General features: G+C 47.6%; 1 long non-coding RNA gene and 1 pseudogene across 1 annotated transcript in view; one reads left to right on the top strand and one right to left on the bottom strand.

Annotated features, from left to right (window-relative positions):
* Positions 1 to 21,554, bottom strand: part of LOC140606303 (uncharacterized) — a 40,662-nt gene extending 19,108 nt beyond the window's left edge. Inside the window, exons 1-3 of the long non-coding RNA XR_012008651.1 lie at positions 16,738 to 21,554; positions 14,969 to 15,165; positions 14,314 to 14,391 (exon numbers count right to left, since the gene is read on the bottom strand). This is a non-coding gene — a long non-coding RNA (uncharacterized lncRNA). The remainder of the gene's footprint in view (positions 1 to 14,313; positions 14,392 to 14,968; positions 15,166 to 16,737) is intronic.
* Positions 10,134 to 11,499, top strand: LOC140607462 (dnaJ homolog subfamily A member 1 pseudogene; annotated as a pseudogene).
* Positions 21,555 to 26,507: the final 4,953 nt, after the last annotated feature.

Here is a 26,507-nt window from a genome sequence, read left to right on the forward strand (position 1 = left end):
ATTAAACACAACTAAAGAACTCCTCCAATCTAGCCAGACTGGTTTACTGTTTTCCCCTCCAAATAAGCCATGAGGGTTCTATATCCTGAAGTCTTCCCTCTCCTCTATTCACAGCTAGGTCTCTTCTTGCAGATGACCCCACCAGTTCTCCACCAGTTAGAAACATTGGGGTCACATTCCACTTATTCCATCAGCCATCAATACCCATAAATCCTCCTTCCTGAGTATGTAATTGTGTACTCCCTGCCTTCCCATAGGGAACATCTGTTGCTCTTGCCTGCCTAGCATCCATTCCCCTCTGTTCTGATAAGGCTACCCTGATTTCCTTTGGGGAATGACCTCTCCCACCTCTTGGGCTATGTGGATGGGTGGAGTGCCCTAGGTTGACCCCAGGCCCCAGCTGCATGGGTGAGTACATGACCTAGGCCCGCCAAAGAATCCCACAGCCCTGGTCACAATGATTCTCTGAGGATAGACATTTGACCTAATCTACGTCAATTAGAGTCAGGTCCTGGACTTTTATAGGACCTACTGGGGATTGTTCTGGGGCATCTCAGCTGTTGAAGGTAAGTTGGATATGTTGATGATCAACTTGCCACAGTAGGGGCAGCGCCTCCTTGAGAAAGAAGGCTGAGTGAGAGGTGGAGAGGGAGTGCCCCTAGTGTACCAGTTTGCTTTTATGTGTGATAACCAACCACAACACCTCAGCAGCATAGCCCAATAAACTTCTATGCGTGGGGATGTGCAAATTGGCTGCAGTTTGGCTGATCCAGGGCAGGCTCAGCTGGGCCACTCTGTTGTAGGAACAGTAGCGGCTAGGGTGGCTTGACAACATGTGGCTCTCATCCTCCTTGGGCCAGCATGCTAAAGAGTCCTTCTCATAGAATGGCAAAGGGACGAGAAAGCAAGCAGAAACGTGCAAAGTCTTGTAAGGACTGGATTCAGAACTGTCATACTGTCACTCTGCCCCTTCCATGGGCCAAAATAAATCACACAGCCCAGAGTCAAGGAGAACTGAAATCCCCTTTGCCCTTTAAGTGAAAAGAATGGCAAAGTCTTGTTATCAAGGGCATGAGCAGGGACAGAGGATGCGAGTGGAAGGCAATCTACTATAAGTGGTATTATTTGAACCTCTGGAGCCAGCTGAGCCTGAGCCAGATTCACCACTTGAGCCTGACTGATCTGCCTTCCCCAACCCTGCCCTCTTCACACCTTGACAGATACTATGTTTTGTTTAACAAATGGAGGCAATTCTCTTCTAAGAGAGAAAGAAGGAGCCTTAACACATATTGAGTCCCACGGTGTGACAAGCTCTGAGCTGGGAGCTATACATTCACTTATACTGGAACCTTAAAACAGCTCTGTGAGGAGGCTGTGAACATCGTCATTGTGCAAATAGGAAATAGGCTCAGAGGGGCTCTGTAACCTGTCCACAGTCTCACGGTGAGGAAGCCGCTGAATGGTCAGTGTTGAAAACACGTGCTTTCCCCAATCCATAATGGTGAACTTTCACCCCAGAAGTGGGCAGCACCCATCCTATGCTCCATGCTTCCCTCAGCCTGCTAAACTAACAGCTAATGTTTCCTGAGCCCTTCCTGTGTGCTAGGTAACTGCTAAGCACTTCCAATGTATTAGCTCACATAATCTCTCCAAAAGCTCTGGATGTATTAGTACCATCTATGTATTAGTACCATCTCCATTTTACAGAGGAGAAAACTGAGCCTCGGGAAAGTTAGACAACTTGTCCAGGTGGTAAGTAGTGGGGTCAGGATTCCAACCTCTCCTATCTGACCGCAGAGCTGGCCCCCTGGTCTCTGTTTGTCTTAAAAAACCTCTAAAAACCCTGGGGTTGGGTGGGAGGGTCAGAAGTGTCAAACCTAGACCCTGCCTCTTCCCAGTGCCCCCCTCCCATACACACACACACACAAGTCCCCAGCCCTCAGGTGCTCAGCTAGCCCTTCAGTGCCTGGTCACTAGCCTCTGGGCCGGTGAGCCAGCCTACTCCATGGCTGCAGACGTGATAAATGGCTCCAATTATCCCCTCTGAGTTCCGGTTTAATGTCATGTTTTATTAATGGCAACTGTCAGAGGAAAGCAAAGCACCCACTGCGTGCCTGCTGCCTGCCTCCATTTGGAAGCATGCTCTCCAGGTGAAGAAATGAAAAGGTGTGAGGGGAAAGGCACCACCCCCAATCCAGCTCCACAGGCAGGAAAATAACTCAGTGCGCCTCCCCACTCAGGCCCCAGGCTGAATGAATGCCACATTTTTGCCTGGCACGTTCCACCCATTGCTAATGCTCTGTTGCTTCCTTGACTGACAAATTAGGGGTTTGAACAAAATGCGAGGGGGGGGGAGATGGCAGCTGCCCACCCTGTAATTAAGAGAGGGTGAGAGAGAAGGGGGGTAGAGGGTATCCAGCCGTCCCACAAACATGCCTTCGTCTTGCGCGGCTTTGGCTGAGCATTTTCAGAGTGGGCCTGTGCAGCCCCTGGTGGCCTGTCCTCCGGGCCATCCCACTGATCCGAGGCTGCAGCTTCTCACCCAGCTTTAGGACCTGTCAACCAGGTCCTTGGAGACACAGGCTGGGCAGGTTTCACTTGTCCCAGCTGAGAGATGGAAAACTGAGGTCTGGCAAAAGGCAGTGCTATCTCCCAGGTTATGGTGGGAGCTAGTGGGAAAGCCTGCACTGGTACCTCGGGCTTCTGCCTCCATCTAGAATTCTCCTGCTGCATAAAGCTATATAAATGGCCATGGACAGCTTGCAGTGAGGGACATGGGTATCTCCCCCCACACATACCACTGCCTGGATGGGCTCCGAGCCATCAGTCACAGGGCTGAGCCTGGCCAACTCTGGAAAGGGTATGTATGTGTGCATGCAAGCAATGGATGCTCCCTGACACAGTGAAGTCACCCCTTAACAATATATAGGTGTAGAAAGAGGTGTAGTGCCCCTAATATGGTCAACAAACAGACAATGCCTACAGTAGGCGTGTGTCAGGGGGTATGATGGGAGAGGACCGTTTCTGTTTCAAGAGTTAACAGACCATCTCCATACCCTCTAAAAATGAGGTACAGGAGCCAGATTGAGAGGACTGTTTTGTCAGTCCCAGCCCTCTGATGGTGCCAGTCTCACCAGGGAATGCCCGAGGCACTTACTAGGCTGTGTGACTCCTAGCCAGCCCCACAGGCCTTTCTCCCCAGGGGCCAGTATTGTGGCTGAACCAGCCTTGTGGTTCTTGTTACCACCACAGGATGTGCACTCCGTGGAAGCCATCAGGGAACTTGGAGGAATAACATTTCTTGCTCCCAAGTCCTGGAGGGTACACAGCACATCAGATGGCCACACAGAGCAGCTATGGGTAAGGAGAAGGCATATCCAGGGCTCTGCCTTTATTAGAGACCGAGTGTGGGGTGTCTAGGGTTTTCTGGGCTCACTCTTTATGGGTTACTATAAAGCATATGAGTGGGAATTAGGGTGTGGGAAGGGAGACCTGGGGTCACTCAAGCCATTGGTCAGCCAGGGCTTTCTCAAAGAAGGACCTTCATGAGTGAAGGGCAGCCTTGTTCCTCATCAGATAGTTTGCTAGTAGCTGGCTTATACAGCTGGCACTATGTTTGTTCTAGATGGATGTCTTTTGAAATGGATGCCTTGACAATGAAAAGCTTAAAACTCACACTACTGGTACATGAGCTACCCCTGGTAGGATGAGATCAAGGTAAACTTCTGGGAGGAAGAGATGTCCAAGTAGGGACTGAAAGAAAAGTAAGAATTAGCCAACCAAAGGGGATGAGAGTTAATTCCTGGCACAGGAAACAGTGGGGAACAGAATTCTAGAGGGGAGGAATGGATGGGGCTCTGATGTTCAGAGAGAGAGAGGCATTGGCTACAGAGTCTGCAAGGAAACTGAGGTTGGAAGGAGTCACACCCCCACACGGTCAGGCTAAGGAAGAAGTTGTACCCCCCACCCCCCTCCCACCAAGAGTCACTGTGTCTTTAAGCAGGAAGGGAGGTGTGTAAACGCCTCCCGGAAAGAGCATCGGGCTAGGATGTGGAAGGATGGAGCAGAGGGAAGAGCAGTGAGAGGCTGTTCCCATAGCCCAGAATGGGGAAGGTAGGGATTGCAGCCTGGTTTTGGCAAGATAGCAGTAGAGATTCAAAATATATTAAGGAACTTCTAATTGACTTACAGAGGTCGGGTGAGAATGGAAGCACCAAAATGCCACCTGGATTCTAACGCAGGCAACTGTGGCTGGAGCAGCAGGAGAACTTTCCTTGAGAGGGGGGAGATATATGTCCCTCTGGGGTTGAAGGATATTTTCAATGTGTAAAGTCAGATAAACATGGGTTTCCCAGTGCTCCTGAGCTAGACCTGATGGGACAGTGACAATGGGAAGTGATGATCAATAAAGAAACTGTATTCTTATGACAGTAAAGCCCAGTGCCTCCCAGGCTTGGCTCTGGAATGAGACTTCTTGCCGGGGAGGGATGGATAGACTCCTGCTTTCACGGTCCTCTGCAGCTAGATTACTTCCATCCCTGGGGCCTCCCAACTACCCTTTTAACTCTTTCCCCAACCCATCTCTTTAAAAAAAAAAAAAAAAAAAGTATTTGTTAACATAGAATAAAATTGGCTTCTGTTTGATTACAGTTCCATGAATTTTAACACCTGCCTAGATTCATATGCCACCACAACAGAGCAGTTATGTCACCGGGGAAGAGCCCCTCGCTTGGCCTTTGTATACGTCAACATTTCCCCCACTTCCTTCCCCTGGCAACCACAAATCTGTTCTCTATCACTATAGTTTTGCCTCTTCCAGAATGTCATACAAATGGAACCATACAACATGTGTGACCTTGTGAGATTGTTTTTTTTCTCTCAGCATATTGCCTTTGAGATGCATCTAGAGTGTTATGTGTATCCATAGTTCATTCCTTTTTTTATTGCTGAGGAGTATCTCATTGTGTGGACTTACACATCCATTCACTTGCTGAAGGACAATTGGGTTGTTTCCAATTCAGGGTGATTATGAATACAGCTGCTGTAAATGCTCACCTACAGTCTTCCTTCCTCTCAGTAAAATACCTGGGAGCAGGACTGCTGGATTTTATGACATATACATTTAATAAGAAAGTGCCAAACTGTTTTCTGGATTGACTGTCCATTTGCATTCCCACCAGCAATGCATGAGAGTTTCACTTTCTCCTCATCTTTGCCCCCATTGTTATTGTCAATATTTTTTATTTTAGCCAAATTAAAGGTGAGAAATGAGATCTTATTGTGGTTTTAATTTGCATTTTCCTAGTAGTTAATGATGCCAAACATCTTTTCATGTGCTTGCTTGCTATCTATATATTCTCCGTGATGAAATATCTCTTGCTTATTTCTTCTTGGGTTGTTTTCTTATTATTAAATTTTAAGAGTTCTTTATATATTCTGGATACAAGTCCTTTGTCAGATATGTGATTTGCAAATATTTGCTCCCAGTCTATGTTTTGTCTTAGCAGTGTCTCTCATTTAGTAAGAGCTTTTAATTCTGATGAAATCCAATTTGCCAAATTTTCATTTTATACATAATGTTTTTGATGTCATAGCTAAGAATTCTTTGCCTTGCCTAAAATCACTAAAGTTTTCTCCTATGCATTCTTCTAAAAAGGCTTCTTTGATTTCTATCATCTGCATTTTGTAGTTTTCAGCATACAGAACTCTTAATGGGTTTGTTAAATTTATTTATAAATATTTCATATTTTTGGAGCTATTGTAAATGATAGTTTTAAATTTGATGCCCAATTATTCATTGCTGGTATATAGAAAAATGATTGATTTTGTAACCTGTGACCTGATCAAACTGCAACTTAGTTGTAGGAGTTTTTATTTTTATATAATCCTTAGAATTTTCTACATAGATAAACAGTTGGTCTGTAAATAGAAAGAGTTCTATTTTATTATGTTTCAATCTGTATGCTTTTGTTTATTTTTCTTTCCTGATTGCATCAGATAGAACTTGCAATGGTAAATGGACATCCTTGACTTGTTGCTGATCTTAGGTAGAAACATTCTATTTTTTACTGTTAAGTATGATGTTGGTTGTAGGGTTTGTTTGGGTTTCTTTTTCTAGATATCTGTTATCAGGTTGAGGAAATGCCCTTATGTTTCTAGTTTCCTGAGAGTTTGTGTCATAAATCACTACTGAATTTTGTTAAATGTGTTTTCTGTGTTAGTTGATATGATTATCTGGTTTTTCTTTTTCAGGCTGTTAATATGATAGCCGACACTGATTAATTTTCAAATGTTTAACCAGCTTGGCACTCCTGTGAGAAACTCTACTTAGTCATGGTGTATTATTCTTTTTATGTATTACTGGAATCAATTTGCTAATACTTTGTTAGGAAATTTCGTATCTATATTCATGAGAGAAATCGATCTATAGTTTTCTTTTTGTGTGCTTACTAGGTCTGGTTTTGTTATCAGGATAATGCTTGCCTCATAAAATGAATTGGGAAGTGTTCCCTCCTCCTCTCTTTTCTTAAAGAGATTGTGTAAAATTTGTGTTATTTATTTTTAAAATGTTTGGAAGAATTTGCAGATAAATAATCTTGACTGGGAGATTTACCTTACTGAAGCTTTTTTTAAATCTACAAATTCAATCTCTTTAATAATGATAGGACTATTTAGGTTATCCATTTTATCTTGGGTGAGTTTTGGTAGTTTGTGGTCTTTGAACATTTCACTTAAGTTGTCAAATTTATGTGCCAGGAGTTGTTCATATTATTCCCTTAATATCCTTTTAATGTCTGTTGTGATATCTCTCCTTTCATTCCTGATACTCATAATTTTGTCTAATCTCTCCCTCTCTCTCTTTTTTCTTTCAGTCTTGCTAGAGATTTATCAATTTTATTTATATTTTCAAAGAACCAGTTTCTGGTTTCATTGATTTTTTTTAAATTGTTTTTCTGTTTTCAATACTGTTGATTTCTGTTCTCTATCTTCCTCCTGCTTGCTTGGGATTTATTTTGCTCTTCCCTTTCTAGTTTCTTAAGATGGAATCTAAGATTAATGATTTGAAACCTTTCTTCTTTTCTAATATAAGTGTTTACTGCTATAAATTCTAATTACTGCCTTACTACATCCCACAAATTCTAACTACCTTCTTACAACATTCCACAAATTTTGATATGTTGTATTTTCATTTTCATTCAGTTCAAAATATTTTCTAATTCCCCTTGAGGCTTCTTATTTGACTCACGGATTATTTAGAAATATGTTTTCAACTCAAAGTGTCTGGAGATTTTCCTGTTATCTTTCCATTACTGATCTGGTTTAGCTCCATTATGCTCAGAGAACATACTTTGCATGATTTCAATTAAAATTTGTTAATATTTGTTTTATGAGTCAGAATATCCTCTAGCTTGCTGAATGTTCTATGTACACTTGAAAAGAATGTATATTCTACTTTTATTGGGTTGAGTGTTCTGCAAGTGCTTATTAGATCCAGTTGATTGAATCAGTTCTACTGATTTTGTCCACTAATTCTATCAATAACTGAGAAAGGAGTGTTGGCTTTTTCAGGATGCCTGGGTGGCTCAGTGGTTAAGCATCTGCCTTTAGCTCAGGGTGTGACCCTGGAGTCCTGGGATTGAGTCCCACATCTGGCTCCCCGCATGGAGCCTGCTTCTCTCTCTGCCTACGTCTCTGTGTCTCTCATGAATAAATAAATAAAATCTTTAAAAAAAAAAAAAAAGGACTGTTGACGTTTCCAATTACAATTACAGATTTCTCTATTTCTCCTTTCAGTTCTGTTAGTTTTGCTTCGTGTATTTTGAAGCTGTTAAGTGAATCCACATTTAGACTTCAGTCTTCTCTATGAATTGATCCTTTTATCATTATTTAAAAACCCATTTTATCTCTGCTGATTTTCTTTATCTGAAGTCTACTTTGATATTAATTAAAGCCACCAAGCCTTCCTTTAGTATTTTCAAGATATGTATTTTTCCACCGTTTTGCTTGTATCCTAACTATATCCACATATAGATGATGTGTCTTGTAGACAGCATATATTTAGGTCAAAGCTCTGTTTTTTTTAATCCATTCTGATGATCTCTCCATATAAATGGGTTTGTTTAGACCATTTACATTTAATGTAACTACTGATTTGTTTGGATTTAGATCTGCCATTTTGTCAGTTTTCTGCATAATCTTTCTATTCCTTTTTTATTTGTTTCTCTGTTTCCTCCTTTTCTGACTTATTTTGGGTTAGGTAAACATAGTGTGTATTCTATTTTGATTTATAGTTCTTTTTCCATATCTCTTTGTATAACTTTTTAAAATGTTCTTTAGTTATTGCTCTAGGAATTAAATTATACATACCTAACTTTTCACAGTCTGCTTAGAATCATTGTTTCTCTCTTCAAGCAGAATGTGGAACCTTACCACTATCTATGTTCCTTTGTCTTCATCCATAGTCGTCTTGTATATTAAATACATATTGAATATATCTAACTTCCCCAAGTCACATAGTGAGTAGCAGTGCCAGAATCCACCAGGCAGGCTGATGCCAAAGCCAGGAACATAACTACCCTTCCCCAGTGATGCCCCTGATTCCAATCTGACCCAGCAGAGAATTCCCATGGACTGGACCTTCCAAAAAGCCCAGAGCTGGTTATAAAATGTCTTGACCTCCAAATTTAAGAATATCCCAGGTCATCCCATCAGACCAGGACCCTAAGGGAAAACACATTGGATTTCAACTCCCACATGTCCTTTTGGCTGGGAGTCTTTGCTGTGCAAAATTTGCCCAGATATTCATGGCAGCCTTGCCCTAGAGTTCACACCTCAGCCAGTAAATGGCTCTGCTTTTCTGAAACCTTCTGGACCTTTGGGCAGAACAGGAAGTGTCTCTGCAAACTGAACAGTGCTACTCCAGCCAGATGAAAGAAGCTCACACAGTATTCTACAGGAGCAGTTTGACATCTCTATCATCCTGACTGGCTAACCCCACCCCCCCACCCCCCCTTGCTTCTTTGGCTGAACTCTCTCCTTCTCTTCTTCTCCCTCATCCTCCAGGGCTGAGGAAGAGAGTGCATCTCTTGCCTGTCATCTTTCTGCACAATTGGAATCGACAGGTCCTTGGGCAAAGGGACTGGCCCCTCCTCTGACAGCAAACTAGTTCTAAATAAATGAGTATTGGTTTTGCTCTGTTTGTTTTTCATTTGTAGCTATCCTTTGATTTTTTTTTTCTCTGCAAAATTGGTTAAGCAATGATAGCATGGTCTGCTTCTGCAGTTGCATTGATTGGGCTGCTCCTGGAGTCTGGGTCTTTTGCTGGGTTTTCTGTTTTGTTTAGCTTTTCACCACCACCACCCCCAACTCAATTCCCTCTTCTATATTTGTGGAAGGGCAAGAACTAACATATACTTAGCATTTATTAGTGCCAGGCACTGTGCATGTGATTTATGCCTTTTGTCTCATTCTACCCTCAGAAATCAAAACAAAACAAGCCAATTGTGGCAGGTATTTTTCTTCCTCTTTTGCAGATGAAATTGGGGCTCAGAGCAGTTCCAAAACCTGTTCAAAATTGCATAGCCATAAGTCAGCAGATCCAGGTGGGGATCTTCCCCCTGCTTCCCCTGCCAAGTGTTTGCTTTATTGCTGGCCAGTCCACCATGTGGCCCTCAACAAGTGGTCTTTCTAGACCTCACGCTGCCCCTCCATGAAACAGAGGGAGCCCAAAGGCACTCAGAGGCCAGCAATACAATGTGAGTTATTCCTCCAGGTGGGGAAACTCTGAGCTCATTAGAGAAAGGTCAAAAGCAAAAAGAAATGGTGGCAATGAGGGGGAAGGAAGTATGGCTTCATCATGAATGAAGAGTCAGGAGACCCAGTATGAGCATCTTCCATGCCAATACCTCTTAGCTGAGTGACCTTGGTTAAGTCACTTCACCTCTCAGTGCCTTAGAAATGACAAAAAGCTGATATTGGAGTGCTCACCATTTTCCAGTCACTGATTTAAACATTTTCCATAAAAAAAAATAAAAATAAAAATAAATAAACATTTTCCATATATCAACTCATTTCATCCTCAAGATAGCCTTAGGAAGAGCATTATCGGGAACTTTGCTGAATGCTCCGTGAGACGTGGAGGAGCTGCGGCTGCCCGAGCTGCGCCCAGCAACACGCCCCTTCCCGCTCCCCCACACCGGCTTCGGCCCTCTCACCGGCTGTAGAAAATGGTGAAAGAAACCACTTACTATGATGTTTTGGGGGTCAAACCCAATGCCACCCAGGAGGAATTGAAAAAGGCTTACAGAAAACTGGCCTTGAAGTACCACCCTGATAAGAATCCAAATGAAGGAGAGAAGTTTAAACAGATTTCTCAAGCTTATGAAGTGCTCTCTGATGCAAAGAAAGGGGAATTATATGACAAAGGAGGAGAACAGGCAATTAAAGAAGGTGGAGCTGGTGGTGGTTTTGGCTCCCCCATGAACATCTTTGATATGTTTTTTGGAGGAGGAGGCAGGATGCAGAGAGAACGGAGAGGTAAAAATGTTGTACATCAGCTCTCAGTAACCTTAGAAGATCTATATAATGGTGCAACAAGAAAACTAGCTCTGCAAAAGAATGTGATTTGCGATAAATGTGAAGGCCGAGGTGGTAAGAAAGGAGCAGTCGAATGTTGTCCCAATTGCCGAGGTCCTGGAATGCAAATAAGAATTCATCAGATAGGACCTGGAATGGTTCGGCAAATTCAATCTGTGTGCATGGAGTGCCAGGGCCATGGGGAACGGATCAGTCCTAAAGATAGATGTAAAAGCTGCAACGGAAGGAAGATAGTTCGAGAGAAGAAGAGAAGTGCATATTGACAAAGGCATGAAAGATGGCCAGAAGATAACATTCCATGGTGAGGGGGACCAAGAACCAGCACTGGAACCAGGAGATATTATCATTGTTTTAGATCAGAAGGACCGTGCTGTTTTTACTCAACGAGGAGAAGATCTTTTCATGTGTATGGATATACAGCTGGTTGAAGCCCTGTGTGGCTTTCAAAAGCCAATATCTACTCTTGACAACCGAACCATCGTTATCACCTCTCATCCAGGTCAGATTGTCAAGCATGGGGCTATCAAGTGTGTGCTAAATGAAGGCATGCCAATTTATCGTAGACCATATGAGAAGGGTCGCCTAATCATTGAATTGAAGGTAAACTTCCCCGAGAACGGCTTTCTCTCTCCTGATAAACTTTCTTTGCTGGAAAAACTCCTACCTGAGAGGAAGGAAGTAGAAGAGACTGATGAAATGGACCAGGTAGAACTTGTGGACTTTGATCCCAATCAGGAGAGACGGTGCCATTACAATGGGGAAGCATATGAGGATGATGAACATCATCCTAGGGGTGGTGTTCAGTGTCAGACTTCTTAATGGGGCCGGTGAATAACACTGCTGCTGGCATTTTATATGCAGTAGTGGATGAGTGAAGGACTATAATCATAGCTCACTACTTGCTATTGTTTTTGTTTTAATATTCAACTATAGTAGTGTTTTAAAAGTTAAATGAAGAATAAACTCAAATATAAAAGCTCAAAAAAAAAAAAAGGAAGAGCATTATCCTCTCTTTGCATCTCCATCAAAATAGAGGGGAGTCATGAAGATCAAGCATAGTAAAGAAAATAAAATAGTTTTTATTGTGTGTATGCGTGCATGAGTGTTAATGTGTAAAGGGGAGGACTCTGTGTGTGTACAAGGAAGGAGTGTGTGTGTTTGTGTGTAAGGGGGAGGACTCTATGTGAAAGGGAGGACCCTGTGTGTGAAGCATATGTATGTGGAAGGAGGAGGGCTATTATTGCAGAACTCAGAGCTGCCAGAGCCCATCAGGGAGGAGTAGCCTCCTGAGCCCTCAGGGAGCCCTCAGAGAGATTCAGACAACCTTCATGTGCTCCTGAGATGCTTTGACCTTGGCCTGACACCATCCATCCATCCATTCATTCAATCCACAAATATATGAGGGTTAATCACAAGCCAGACACATTCCAGGTGCTGGGATCAAAAACAAAACCCAGAGCATTTCTGCCTCTGTGGGGCCTACTTATGAGCTAGGGAAACAGAGTATGGTTCAATTAACGCATCATCTATAATAAAATATCATGTGGAAAAGGTAAGTGCTTTGGAGACAGAGAAAGCAGAGTTAGGGGTTCCACAAGGATGGCCAGGGATGTCTGCTTGAGGAGATGATATTGGAGCAGAGACCTAACTGAGGGAGGCAGAGGACCTACAAGGCAACAACAGGGCTCTGTAGTGGAGATCAGCTCAGTGCATCCAAGCAGCAGCAGGACAGAGTGATGGAGGAGGCCAAGCAAGAAGAGCCACATTGCCTGAGGCCTCACAAGCCACAAGAGGATGTGGGACTATTGTAAGCATCATGGCATGCCTTGAGAAGTTCTGAGCAAGGTGATATCATCTGATGGTGAGTAGGAGCTGACTGTGTACCAGCCAGAGTGATCATTCTTAAGCACTCTTGTGAACATCTCCCAGTCCCTGCCCCCTTCCCTCATCTTTTTCCAAAAATCTTTAGAGGCCCCTCTTGGCCCTCAGGACAAAGGCCAGGCCCCTAGGCATGGTCCTGCCCCAGTGGCCTCCAAGTCACACTTTCCCCAACCCCTTCCTTCCCTACACCTGTAAACCATTATTCTCCAAACCTGCTCACTCTGCCTGGAATACCCCTGTCCCCACCTAAACTAGACACCTCCTTCCCACACCTTGGTCTCTGCACTCATCTCCCTCAGGGACTCTTTCCTGGCCCATCTCCCTCCTCCTGCAGCAGGTCACAACCCCATGCTGATGGCTGTCAGAGCATTTATCACAGGAATGGTCATTATCTGCCCTCTCGTGGGTTTCTACCAAATGCAGTAAGCTCCTGTGGGCTACAACTGGAAATTACCTATCAGTGTGTCTCCAGTCCCTAATGCTATGCCTGACAGACCTATAGTAGGTATTTAGCAAACATTGAACAAATCAATAATAATAATTGAATTAATATCCAAGCAAAGCTGCCCCCCTCTGACCCTTATTCCACGAGGCTTTCTGGTTCCCAGGGTGGGGGTGGAGGGGCCAGAGGAGGGAAAACCCCCTTGTTCTTCTCCAGGGAGAAGCAGCCCTGGCTAGGCCAGCCTGGGAGCCAAGGGTGAGGTTGACTTCCAGAGGCAGGCGGGCAGAGCTCATAAACGGCCTGGTTACATTTATAGCCATGTTCTTATTAAGCACCAGGAGAAGAGAGATGAATCATATCCCCTCCTCCCGCCCACAGCCTGGGGAGGTGGAGGCCACCAGCCAGTCTGGCCTTAAATCTCAGGAAATCTAAAAGTCACAAGTGCTGTGGGCCAGCCCTGCATCACTAGGGACAGAGAGGAATGCTGCTTCTCAGGCAGAGCCCTGCCCTATGCCCCATCAGGACCCAGACCTTGGGCATAGGAAAGGAGGGAAGGGCGGAGGTGCACTTTTCTGAGCAGTTCTGGGAATAGGGTCCTCAATTCAGAGCTGCACTGAATGCTGTGTGACCTTGGGAAAGTCAAATGACAGCTCTGGGCCTCTGGGTGACACACTTTCCCTTGGTGAACAGATTCTAAGTGTTTCTGGGAACACTCCTAAAAACTATAATGTTTACCTCCCCTCGACCTTTCCATTTTACAGAAAAGGAAAGAAAAACCCAGTGGGGACCCTGACTACCAGACTTCTAGCAACTGCTGTTCTGAAATATCAGAAGTGCAGTGGGTTCTGAGAATAGGCATGGCCTTGAGGGTGAGGTGAGGGATGGCATTCACAAACATGTCCTCATGGTACCCTCAGCCAACCCCTAATCTGGGAGCCATGATAACCATCACCCTCTTAAAGCAGAACAGGGGCCCTTAGCAAATATCTCTGGATGGCAAGGGTGAAGGGTGAGGGCAGCCACACCTACTTCCCAGGGAGGGTAACTAGGCACAGACCATCTGCCAGTACTGGAACGTGGATGGGGTCTTCTCCATACCAGAGGCCTCTTTAGCTATTTGTATGCGTAATTGATTTCAGTGAGATTTATTGAGGTTTTTAAACCCTTTTTTTATTGTGAAATATAACACAAATACCAAAAAGTGAATAATCCATAACTGTAGAGCTTAATGAGTTATATAAAGTGAACACCCAGGAAACCACCTCTCAGGCCCCAGGAAATAAGACGTTGCCAGAAGCTACCCATCCCCATGCCAGCTCCTCCCTCCCTGCTGCTCAGGGACATCCTGGTTTTTACAGGAGGGCATTTTTCTATCCTGAACTGAGTCCACTCACCTGGAAATCCAAGAGAATGAAGAATATCGAACTGGAAGGCAAGAGGCATGTTCCAGTCTCAGATCTCAGTTTCCTCATCTGTAAAGTAGAGGATTGGACTCATCAAGCCATAATGGTCTAAAATCCTAAACAAGCAGGAAAAAAAATTCTGCTGGGGGACTTTGTGTGTACAGGGTGAAGAGTGGAGATCAGAGGGACCTAGACACACCTGGACACACCTCATTCCAGGGAAATGGTGATGTCCTTTGTTCACCAAGCCCGGGGCACTTGTGACTAGAGGGAGCCTCTATGTGCCTGCCTTGGAGATGGAGTTTGGGAGTTTCCTGCCCCAAGATCTGTGGGGAGCCCTGGGGTTCTCCAGGCTTATACCAAACCCTGCCAGGAAGACTTCTGTTCAGTTCTGAGTATTTCTCTTAAGGAAAAAAAAAAAAAAAGGTAAGAACCCAGAAGCCAAGCAGAGTTTGGCTTTCCTTCCGTCACAAGCACTGCTGTGACTTCCAGTCCTCTCCTGGTGTCAGTCCCAGGACAGCTAACCCAGCAACCCCTCTGCAGCCTGACAGTTGGGAAGCACACCATGGAGCACAGGGAGAAAGAAGGAGGTAGAAAGGTAGAGCCCTACTGCATACTGAGCACTGCAGGGGCACTTGGTACTCACTGTCTGGTTCAACCACCCTCCTCACACACATCTGGAAGCAATATCAACACTCCCATTTTCAAAAAAGAAGATGCTAAGGCTCGGAGTTGAAGCAACTTGTTCAAAGTCACACTGTTGGCAGGTGGCAGAGGCAGGCTTAGAAACAGTCCTGTCTGGTTCCACAGCTCTTTATTCCCCCCACCATGTCCAGTCCTGGCCTGGAATCAAGAAAGGAAGTCAGTCTCTTCCCCCTCCTGCCCTGGTGGTGGTGTTGATGAGTGGAAGAAATCACCAAAGGAAGTCAGGGTGATGGAAGGTGAAATGGACTGAAAGGAAGAATGAGAGCTGGTGGGGGGCGGGGCGGGGCAGGCGAGGGAGCAGGCAAAGCTGCAAAGACCAGGCTGAGATTTCTAGCTGGGACAATTCAGTGGATGACAGAGCCAAAATCCAAGATAGGAAAAGTAGGCTTGGTGGGGGAGGAGCTTGGTTTTGAAGACTTTTAGAATTTTATTTTTCACTTCTTTTTCCTTTCCAAAAAGCCTGCTATGGAATTTGAACATTATAAATGGGTGGATGGATGGGTGGACAGGTAGATGGATAGATGGGCAGCTGGATGGGTGAATGAATGGATGGATGGATAGGTGGATGCGTAGGTGGGTGGATAGGTGGATGGTTGGGTCGATGGATGGGGGATGGGTAGGTGGATAGATGGATGAGTGGGTAGATGGATGGGTGGTTCCATGAATGGCTGGATGGGTGGTCAGTTGAGAGAAGGAAGGGGTGCAGAGGTGAGTACATTTATGGCCAAGGATCTTCTGGGTCTCCACAGCACTCCAGGTATGGATGGAGAGATACACAGTACCCTATAAGCAAGGCCCAGCACCCAGATATGCCTAAATGTACTCCCACGGACAATATTCCTGGATATCCTCCTGTACCTGTCCTCTTCCTCTCTCTTCCTGCTCTTATTCTTAACCCTCATTTCTTCCTCTATCTCTTTTCCCCATTGCCCTCAAGACTCCAAGAGGGGACATGCTACTCTGGGCCCAGGAGCAATGGCTGTGAACTCCAAACTCCTTAGCTCATACCAGCAACTCCAACTGGCAGAGCAGGGGCTCAGGAAAGCCTGGGGTCACCCATAATGCCTGATGCTGAAGTGGATCCAGACTCTCTGGCCACTCAGTCCTGGGGCTCGCTGCTAAGCACCTGCTGGAGGAGAGGAGCCCAGCGGGGCCTGCATTCCCATCTCTGGAAAACACTGAAACAAGCTGGCCTCTCAGCCCTGCTGAGCTCCTGCTGCCCAGCCTGGGTTAAGGCCATGGCTTCTCAGCAGTGAACTGTGATTGCTCGGTTGCTTTTCCTGCTGGATGATTTTAGTTGAATAATTTTGCATGATCTCAGCACAGCATGAGAGAGCACCAAGCTAAGGATAAGGGGCTTACACGGCAGGAGAAGGTTCGAATTGGAATCTAAAGAGCTCCCTACAAATCGGCCTCTGCCAGGGACTAGAATTTCCTACAGCAGTGGTTGCTGGTCTGCTAATTACAGCAGCCCCTCCCTCTGTCCATGGCTCTGAGTGGCTCCCAAAGGGAAAGGACCCATGAGTGGTTCCCAGGCTTATGCGATCACGGGTGGGCCCCAGGTTGATCAATGTACCCAGCACTGTACTGGCGTTACCTTGCTGAATTTCCACCACCTCTACCAGTGCCCCCCCCACACACACACACACCCTGTAGAAGCAAGCATTGTCATCCCTACTATGCAATAAGGAAACAGAAGGGCAGACTTGCCTGAGACCCTCACCCAGTAAGGGCTGAAGGAGCCAAAGCCAAGCCTAAGATTGACAGACATCAAAGGGGTGAGTGGTGGGTGCCCATGACTCCAAAAAGAGGCAATGCATCCGGGTTGGGAGTGGAGGTGCCAAACTGGAAGACCATCCTAACAGATGAGCAGAGTCCAACAGAGGAATCCAAGGAGTTTCCCTGGAGGGGAGGAGTTGGGAAAGCAGGGCTATTAGAAGATCTGGAAGAAACTTGGATCACAAGTCAGAGCTGCCAAGACTCTTACAGGGCTTCGAATCATCCTCTTCATTTCACAGATGAATTTCACAATCATCCTAGAGAAGTCAAGGGGTTTGGTCAAGGTCACAAAGCAGGGAAGCTGAGATCAGAGCCAAGTACTCCTGACCCCCATAATCCCACACCAGGCTGGGCCTCCCCTTCCCCTGAAGCCAGCCTTGTCCTAGGTCCACCAAGGCTGGGTCAGATTGGAGCCAGAGTAAGAGGAGTGGAGGAGTTCTAGGCCAGGTCCAGGCTGGGATCATCCCTCCTGCAGTCCCTCGCCCACCCCACCCTCATTGCTATTCCTGGCACCGCCCACTTGCTCCCCCTCCCTCAGAAACCCAGTGATGCTGGGAGCTGGAATTTGGACGTTTTCCCAGCATTTGGGATGTTAATTAAAACTAATAAATCTGCCACTTGGAGTTGGCTTGAAGATGAGAAAGGGTGAAGTAGGAGAGGGAGGAGGGGACTCAGGCACAGGATCCCCATGCACACACCCCCGCGAGGGTCTTTTCCTTTCAATCCTGCCTACTGAATTATTTTCTTTATTGGCCATTTATTCATTCCACTCTTGATTTTCCCAGCTGTCAGCCCCAACCTCTTCCTAAGCATGCTCTGGTTGTTCTAAGGAGGAGCGGAAGACATTTCTAAGGCAAAGACTGGCCAGCCATCCCCTGCCACTTCGAGGGACTAAGCAAAAAAGCATGCAGACCAGGATTCAAATCCCAGCATCGCCACTTTCTAGCCAGGTGACCTCTGGGAGTCATTTGTCCTTTCCAAGCTTCTCTTCCTTCACCAAAATGCAGATTATATTTCCTGCTTTTGAAATCACTTAAAAGCATGGATTTAAACAAAAAATCAAAATGGCTGCACTAATGTTTCAGCAAAGTTCAATTTTAAAGTGACCTTTTTCCCTCTCTTCTGCAAAGCTCCCCTCCTCCCTTCTTAGCCCTTTGTTTCAGGAACCCGGTACCCCCCGCTAAAGATGTGATGAAGGAGGTTGGTGGCATCTACAGGATTCCTGTCAAAACCTGCTAGATCCTGTATTTCCCTATAAAACACTCCAGCCTCTTCCTCCCCAAGGGCTTGAGGTTTTTGAAGGCCATACCCTGCTGCCTCCTTTGCTGGTAAAGCAATAATGAATAATCACAATAAAGCTCTCATTCCCCTTCATCCCAAACTCTGTCTTTGAGTTAAACTTTGGCTCTGAAGCACAGGGGGTGGTTTTCCACCACACTTTGACAGGTTATTGAGAAGATGGCATGAGAAAGTTATGTGCAAAACAGCCTCTTACAAACTGTTTAGTGATGTATTTTTTGGCCTCTGTGATTTCCTATCCTGATCTCACATTCCTTCTTGCCCATCTCCCTTGACTCCTAGAGATTCTCACAAACTTTCCAAGTTGTATATTAATAGGAATGGAAATAATGCCATTTTACAGCTCAGTAAGGGTGATTTGATTTTATTTTTTAAGATTTTATTTATTTATTTATGAGAGACACAGAGAGAGGCAGAGACATAGGCAGAGGGAGAAGCAGGCTCCCTGTGGGGAGCCCCATGTGGGACTCACACGCTGAGTCAAAGGCAGACCCTCAACCACTGAGCCACCCAGGCATCCCCATAAAAGCAATTTTAATTTAAAGAAGTCCCTCACTAGTCTAGGGGGCGCTCTGGGCCATGATAGTGTCTCACTTGTGTTCATTTTCTCAGTGCCCACCCCAGGGCTAGACACACAGGAAGTGCTCATTTACCACGTCTTGGATGGATGTGTGAAGTGCCTTGGACTCTGAAGGAGACATCCATTCCACTTGTCCACACAATACTGTCCCCTCCATCTAGGAACAGCTTCTTCAGGTTGCAAGGAACTCCATGTCCTACTGTACCTGCTTTCTTGCCTCTTTTTTGCTACGCAGACTCTCATGTGACCAAGCTGGTCCAATCAGAGCTCTCCCCAGGTATTTTTCTACCTGAGGCTGGTGGACAGCCCTCCCTCCCCTTCAGTCATGGGGCCAGAAGGTGGGTAGAGATGCCTGTGGGCACAGCTGTAGCCTTTCTCACCTGCCAAAATGAAGTCATGTATTAAAAAAAAAAGACCAAAGTGAGCTGAAAAGTGAATGCCCAGATCCACTGATCTGGTCTTCCTCTGACTGGGTTATGTGAACCGACTGAATTCCTCATTTCTTGGTTAAACAACCAAGCTGGGACTTTGCCATTTACAGCCACTGACTCACCTCTATCTTGTGTGATTTCAAAAATGTCCCAAGTCCGGACACCTGGCTGGCTCAGGGATTGAGCATCTGCCTTTGGCTCAGGGCATGATCCTGGGGTCCTGAGATCAAGTCCCCCAACAGGCTCCCTGCAGGGAGCCTCCTTCTCCCTCTAACTATGTCTGACTCTCTCTCTGTCCTTCTCTCTCATTCTGTGTCTCTCATGAATAAATAAATAAAATCTAAAAAAAAAAAAAAATATCCCAAGTCAAGCCAGCAGAGGTTATTACTTCCATTTTACAGATGAAAGCCAAGTCCTGAGAGAGTGGGTTCGTTTCCTGAGACCACACAGCTGGCAATGTGGAACTAGAATTGATAAACGAGTTTATCTAGGGTGGCGAGTGCTGTGAGTAAGGGCTCACACTCATTATTTCACACCATCATACTCCAGTAACATCAATAGCTGCCCTTATCCAGATGGGGAAACTGAGGTGAGAGCAGGTACATAAATTACCCAAGGTCACCAGCTAGTCAGTGGAGCTGGCCTAGGTTTGTCTGCCCAGAGCTGGTGCCACTAGCCACCCAACTGCCCAGCCTCCAAGGTCTCAGGCTGCCTTTCTGGAAGAGGAGCATGTAGGCAGTAGGGAAGTAAAGGCACTGGAAATTAATGAAGTACCTGCTCCGTGCATACACAGCTTATGCAAAGCCTGTCAGGAGCACAGAAGGCCAAGCCATGCCTCACACCTCAAGGAACTCCAAGACATGCCCATAACTTCCATGCTGCAAAGTTTGATCATCCTAATGGAGGCTCAGGTGAAGTGCTCCAGGACCCAGAGGAGGGAGAGATGACTCTAGCCAGGGGAGGGACAGGATCTGGGAAAGAGTCATGGGGCTGGTGGCACTGAATAGGGCCTTTCATGCAGGTGAGACTTGTACTCGTGGATCTGGTGTGGCCATTGCGTGGTGAGTGCCATAAGCAGACACCTCATAGCGGGGTGACTGGGAGGGAGGCAATGGGCCTACTTTTCTGAAAGGGAATATGCATGAATGGGAAAGACAGAGACAAGACCAAAGAAGCAAGTTAGAAGCAACTAGCTGTGGGCTTTGGATGCCAGGACTAAAAATCTGGGCTTTGTTCAGCAAATGGTAGAGAGCCGCTGGGGAATTTTGAACAAAGACAGTGACACAGCCAGACGGCGACATGATGGTGGCAGCCACACCTAAAGCGGGTTAAAGGAGGGAGAGGCCAGTTAGGAGGAAGCTAGCAGGGAAGGCCGGGAGCCTGGTGTGGGCCAGAGGAAAACGTGGGCCCAGGAACAACCAGCTGAATGTGATGACACTGAGGAGGCAGGATCGCCAGGGAAGAGCGTAGAATGGTGGCAAGAGCTCCGTCTTGGGCTTGCACCTGGTCCGCCTGCCTCCAGAGGCTGACGTGCAAGTCTCCAGGACCTTGAACAGATGGCAGCATGGGAACCACAGATGCACTTGGCGATTCCATGACACAGGAGCTAGAACTTGTTCTGACATCAGTTTGTGTTCAGTGAACGCTGAGGGGCTGATGGGAGGGCAGAGGGACAAATGAAGGAACACATGAATGATGAATGATCCAGTGAATAAATGCATCAGTAGAAGAAGCAGGGGAGGAGGGGGAGAGGTGAAGCAGCTTGGAGTGCTCCTGCAGGAGCACTGGGCTTCCTGAGCCTTCCCCTCCCCCTCCTCCACACTCAATCCTAAGGGGAAGCAGGAGGGGAGGGCAGGAAGGGTTTAAACATGAACTGCTGGCATTGCACCGCCAGCACCCCTCCTCCTTCTGAGAAACAAGTACTTAGAAGCAAATGCTACATAAAACCCAGTTAGCGCTGCCGTGATTTTAGGTTTTGTTACAGGGGGCTTCCCACTAGCCCTACCAGTTTGGGGCAGGGATGGGGGCCACTCCAGGGGCTGTGACTTCAGTCTAACCAGTGACCACTGGGGGCCTGGCCTAGGGCACTGGTGGTGTCCGAGCCAGTATGGGGCCCGGGGGCTGGGATCTGTTGCCTCCAGGAAGCCCTCCCATTGGGACCACTCCTTTCCTTCCAAGACAAATTACTCACTTGCCGGTCAGCAATCACACCACATCACAGATATCAGGACTGCTTACTAACATTGTACACCCATTCTCATTTGGTCTTGACAAGGGCACCATGAGGTCTCTCCCTACTTCACAGATAAAGAAACTGAGAGTTGGAGAAAGTAACTGTCCCCAGCTCACGTGGTAAATGGTAAAAGCTGGTCCAACATGAAATACAGAGATGCCTGGTCACCTCCCACTGCCCCCTCACATTTGTACAAAATGGGGCTCAGAGGGGAGAACCAATGCAAATGAATCCCACCCCCCACCCCCACCATGAATATAAAATGCCATCCAGGCAGAAAAGCCCCCCAAACAATCATAATGATGAGGGATAATATTATGGAGGTCTTCTCTCGGGTCAGGCCCTCCTCTGTGCTAGAAATGAATCAACTCACATGACCCCATGATAACAAATATTAGCTCCTCTTTCCAGGCAAGTGACTGGCCCAAGGTCACACATGGCCAGGATGAGGCAAAGCCTGGACTCAAACCCAAGTAGTTCAGCTCCAGAGCCAGCGCCCTACACCTCCTCCAGTTCCAAAAATACTCTGAGGGCAAGTCTTAACAGTGCCCCTAAGTTCTCTGGGGTCAAGTGGGCACAATGATAGCCCTTGGCTATAACAGCATGCTACAAAAAGCTAATTGAGAATACAGCTGCCGGGGCATACTGTAAACTGTCCAGTACTGTATAGTGGATCTTACCAGTATCCCTGGGGTTTGGGTGACATCTAGGGAGCCATTTTTTTGTTGTTGAAATTCAGGAGAGGTGTTGATGTAGGCAGATGGGAGGCCAAGCAGGTGTATGGGACAGGGAGGCAGGGACCTGAGAGGCAGCTGGGCAGGAAGTGCAGGTACATGCTGGATGGAGACAGACAGAAGTTGCATTGAGGGCAGACCAGGGTTCCTGAAGACCTGCTGTGTGAACTTGGGCAAGTCACTGGCCCTCTCTGGTCCAAGTTTTCTCCTCTGAAAATAAAGCAGAGCAGAGAAGCAGGGTGATGGGGGAGTGGGATGAAGATGCTCCCTGAGGTCACTTCTAGCCTCACCGCACTATTTCGGTGTCCCCGAGAGCTGGCCTGTGGCACAGTAGAACACAGGAAACAGATATTATGGTGATCGTATGGTACACAGCTGGCTCTCTACAAGCTTTACTACTGGACAGCCAGAACCCCAAGTAAATACAAATGCTCTCAGCTTCCTGACCTCCATCCCACCCACCCCAAACTCACCCTACCAACTCCCCAGAGATCTGAGAAAATGGAACATTGGGGAGATACCAAATAGAGAGTCATTGATCTACTCTGAGCCTCAGTTAACTCCTCTGTAAGGAGGAGTAGAAGGTCCAGCTCTGCCAGCCTAGGGTTCCAGCCTTCAAATGAAGCCTCTTTCTCCATGAGGTTATGTGTTTCTCTGAGGATAAAAGCAGGGAAAGGGCAGGAGCAGTACTAACTCAATTCTTCCTGGGATAGAGCACCCTCCAAAGGGAGATGAGATGGGTGCCGCATGGCTGCTGAGAGGAAGATGATGGAGGAGCTTTATCATCTCCATGTTAGATTCTGGATCAGCTTGGAACAGGATGCCACTTCCTCCAGGAAGCCCCGGTGAATATTCTGGGTGCTGACTAGCCCAATGCTTGGTGGCCAACTCCATCTCCTCCCCATCTCCAGCCCAGTCCCATCTGGGTGCCCCCTCCTCACACTCGCACATGGGCTCCCCTGCCCCACAAGCCCCCTCTTCCGTGGATGGACCACATGTCTCCACCAGGCTGACCTCTGTCGCCACCCCCTCCGAGGCCCACTAGAGAAACAGAGGAGTCAGGGCTTCTGTCTCTTTTTCCCATTTCTTTTTGCTATGGTTTGGCAGATTCTTTGATAGCCTGGACTTCCAGGCTGGGGGAAAGGGCAGCTCTCGGCAAAGAAAAAATAATTGAAAAGAACACAAGGCAGGAGGTACGGAGCCAGTCTCCATCCCCAGCAATGTTCTGACCAGGCTCAAGGACACATCCTGTGACCATGGGGACCCTCGGAGGCTCCTCCATTGTGTGAGGTTCCCATTGTGTGCCAACAATGAAGACTCCACCACAGTGGGCTTACAAAAAGTGTGGCATATATTACATCTTAACATTTAACAATTTAATGCTTTAACACAAAAATTACAATGTAATATAATTGCTCTATTAACACGATAATTACAGGTTTGTTTTTAATTGATTCATAATATGCTGCAGATGGTGTGGTCTGGTAATAGGACCAAGTGTAGAGTTATAGGATGAGCAGTTCCTGTTGAGCCTGTCAGGGTATCTCTGAGACAGGGAGAAAATACCCCATTTGGAAATCATGTCAGAAGCTAAATGAGAGAATGGGGGGCCTGGCCTGAAGGCCCCTCCTGTTCCTTCTCGCCCCCACCCCATTCCTACCATGACAAGCTCTGCTCCCGAACACGCCTGCTTCCCTGAGATACCACGAAACATAGACGAGGGAGGAAATTTCTAGATTAACAGTTCAGGCTCCATTGACCAGATGAGAGGCTCAGGCCCCATGCAGCAGAAAGCACTGCTGGATAGGGAGTCAGGAGAGCCTATTTTGCAAATACATCTCTTTCACTTATTACTCACATAGCCTTGGAAAAGTCGGCTCACCCTTCTGAGTCCCCTTTTCTTCATTTGTGCAATAGGCACAAATAAAGCCTGCCCACCCAGGGGAGCTGCGGAGAGGTACAAAGCAGCAGACACAGGTGATGTGATGCCCGTTGGGCTCAGGTGAAGGCAGTACCCATGGCACCAGCAGCAGAACTGAGAGTACAAGCCAGGCCGGATGCTGTGCATCCCCTGCCCTCACCCACCCTCCACAGCTGAGCTGGAGTGGGAATGGTCTCGGAGCAGCTCTGACTCCGGAGCCAGCAAGGAGAAGCCATATCCCCCGCACAAGTCATGCCCCCTCAGTGAGTCAAGCTTTCACCCTCCAGCCATGAAATAGAGGAGAGCTTGAGGTCAGGGAGGAAGGGGGCATCTGAGAGCTGTAACCCCGGGGCATCCCGCCCCGCTGCTGTCATAACCAAGTAAAGCCATCTGCACCCAGAGACCTCTGTCTGTGCAGCAGGGACACAGTCAGCCACATCAGCTCCAGCCCTGGGGATTAAGGGACATTGGGAATGGGCGGGTGCCTGGTCAGAAGGTCCCCCCAGCAAGCCTGACTGCGGACCACAGGGACCTAGACACCTGCTCCCAAGCAATCCCCCCATTTCCTTTCCATCTCAGGATTCTCAGAGTGTTGAAGAGAACAGCAACACCCAACCCCCAACTCTGAATGGGGGGATGCTGGGGAGTGAGGGGGGAGTAGGAGGGGGCAGGAGCTGGGGAGCAAGACTCCAGACTGGGGAGGAAGCTTAGGTGAAGGCAGGGAGGGAGCCAAGAGGAAACTGAAGCCACTCAGCAGAGCAAGAGGCTCCTTCCCTAGCCCCCAAGCACATGGAGTGTGAGAAGCCCACTAGGCAGGGAGCTGAAAGCTTCACTCTTGTTCTAAGATCAATCTTCAAAGTGTACCCTCTCTCTGGGTTCACCTTGCCTTCTTCTCCACCAATACTTACTCTCTCATCCACACACCACTGCTAAGGTGACGCTTATAGAACATGAATCTGAGCACAAATGTGGCCCCCAGCTTCAGCTATTGTGACTCCCCTCTGTCAGTCCATCGGTGAGTGAAACTGTGGCTGGCATCGGGGTGACCTGTTCTGGTCCTGCTCCTCCGCATCCTTATCACTAAGAGAGCAGTGCTCTGCCCAGCTGTTCCCTCACCTCTCCAGACTCCACACCCTTAGCAACCCAAGCAGACTCGTCTGCTTGCTCAGGTCAAATTCAGACCTCTGGCCCTGAACAAACTTCCAGCCTAGCCCCTAGAGCCCTGTGTCCAAGGCAGGGGCCCACTTCCTCTCTTGGTGACCCATACTGGACATGCAGGCCACCTGCAGGGGGCAGCCAGCTTTTAGCTGCTGAGTACCTGGAAGGTCAGCCCCTTCTCCCTGCGGGAGGGGACCTGGAACCCGAAGCCCACCCCTTGGGCAGGCAGAAATGGATCCCACCCCTTGGCCAAGAGTTACAGTGTGAGATAAAGCCCCTTGAAGGGGCTGCAGGGGCATCAGTGTTGTTGGAGAAAACCCAGCTTCAGTGAGAGCAAGAAGACAAACGGAATGTGGCTCCCAGCTGGCCCCACGCTCCAGGGACCGCCCCCTACAAGCCACAGGCCTCAGCCTAACATGGCTGTCCCTAGGGGGTCCCCTACTGTCCCTCAGGTGCCCAAAGTCCTGCCACAGGACAGAAGAGCTACAGGGCCTCCAGACAGACCCTAGCATAGGTTTCATCCCCTTCCCCACCCCGCCCCCATCAGCCCCCTGCTAATGCCCTCTGTGGTCCAGCCCTGCCCAGGGCTTACCCCAGTGTGGTCCTGCCCGTGGCCCAGTCGGACCCGATCTCTCACCCCTTCCCAGACTCCAGGCCTTCCAGCCAAGCCCTCTGGATCCCATCTGTTCCTCTGCCTCTTCTCTGATGCTTCTCTGGGCCTTCTTGCTCAGATTCTCTGACAACAATGTTATCCTACAGCCCTTTCAAATGACGTCTACTTTCTCACACACCACACACATCACCCACCTTACTTCTAAGTGTCACCTTCCAGCAGCATCCCTGGCTTCTTCCTTTAACTTCTTGGAAGGGCGCAGCCACAGACATCTGTCGCCTGCCCCCCACCCTCCCGCCCTGGCTGCAGTCCCCGACAGACCTCAAATGCTGATGAGGCACCTTCCCCTCCATCAGTGCCCCCGGCATCAGTCAGCATCCAGGAAGAGGGTCCAGTCAACACACCTGTCAGTTCTCTGATCTCAAGGCCAATGACCTTTCCCTCCCTCCCTTCATATGTTCCTTCTCTGAACCTTCCATCTTATCTGTGCCTTCCCTGAGATCTGGATCGTAAACATCTCTAAGAACCCTCTGGCCATCACCTCCTCCCCTTCCACTTGACTTAGCCCAGAACCCTGTCCTGGCAGTGCAATGAGCTCTATGAGTTGCCCTTCCACGTTCTCCCTGGGGGTCAGCACTCCAGCTGTCCCACTGCGAGCACCCCCACACCCTTGTCCTTCTTTGCCTTTGCCACATCACCTGGCAAGACCCTGACTATGGTCAAACCCAACTC

Source organism: Canis lupus, chromosome 16 (genome assembly GCF_048164855.1).
Source record: "Canis lupus baileyi chromosome 16, mCanLup2.hap1, whole genome shotgun sequence".
NCBI lineage: Eukaryota > Metazoa > Chordata > Mammalia > Carnivora > Canidae > Canis > Canis lupus.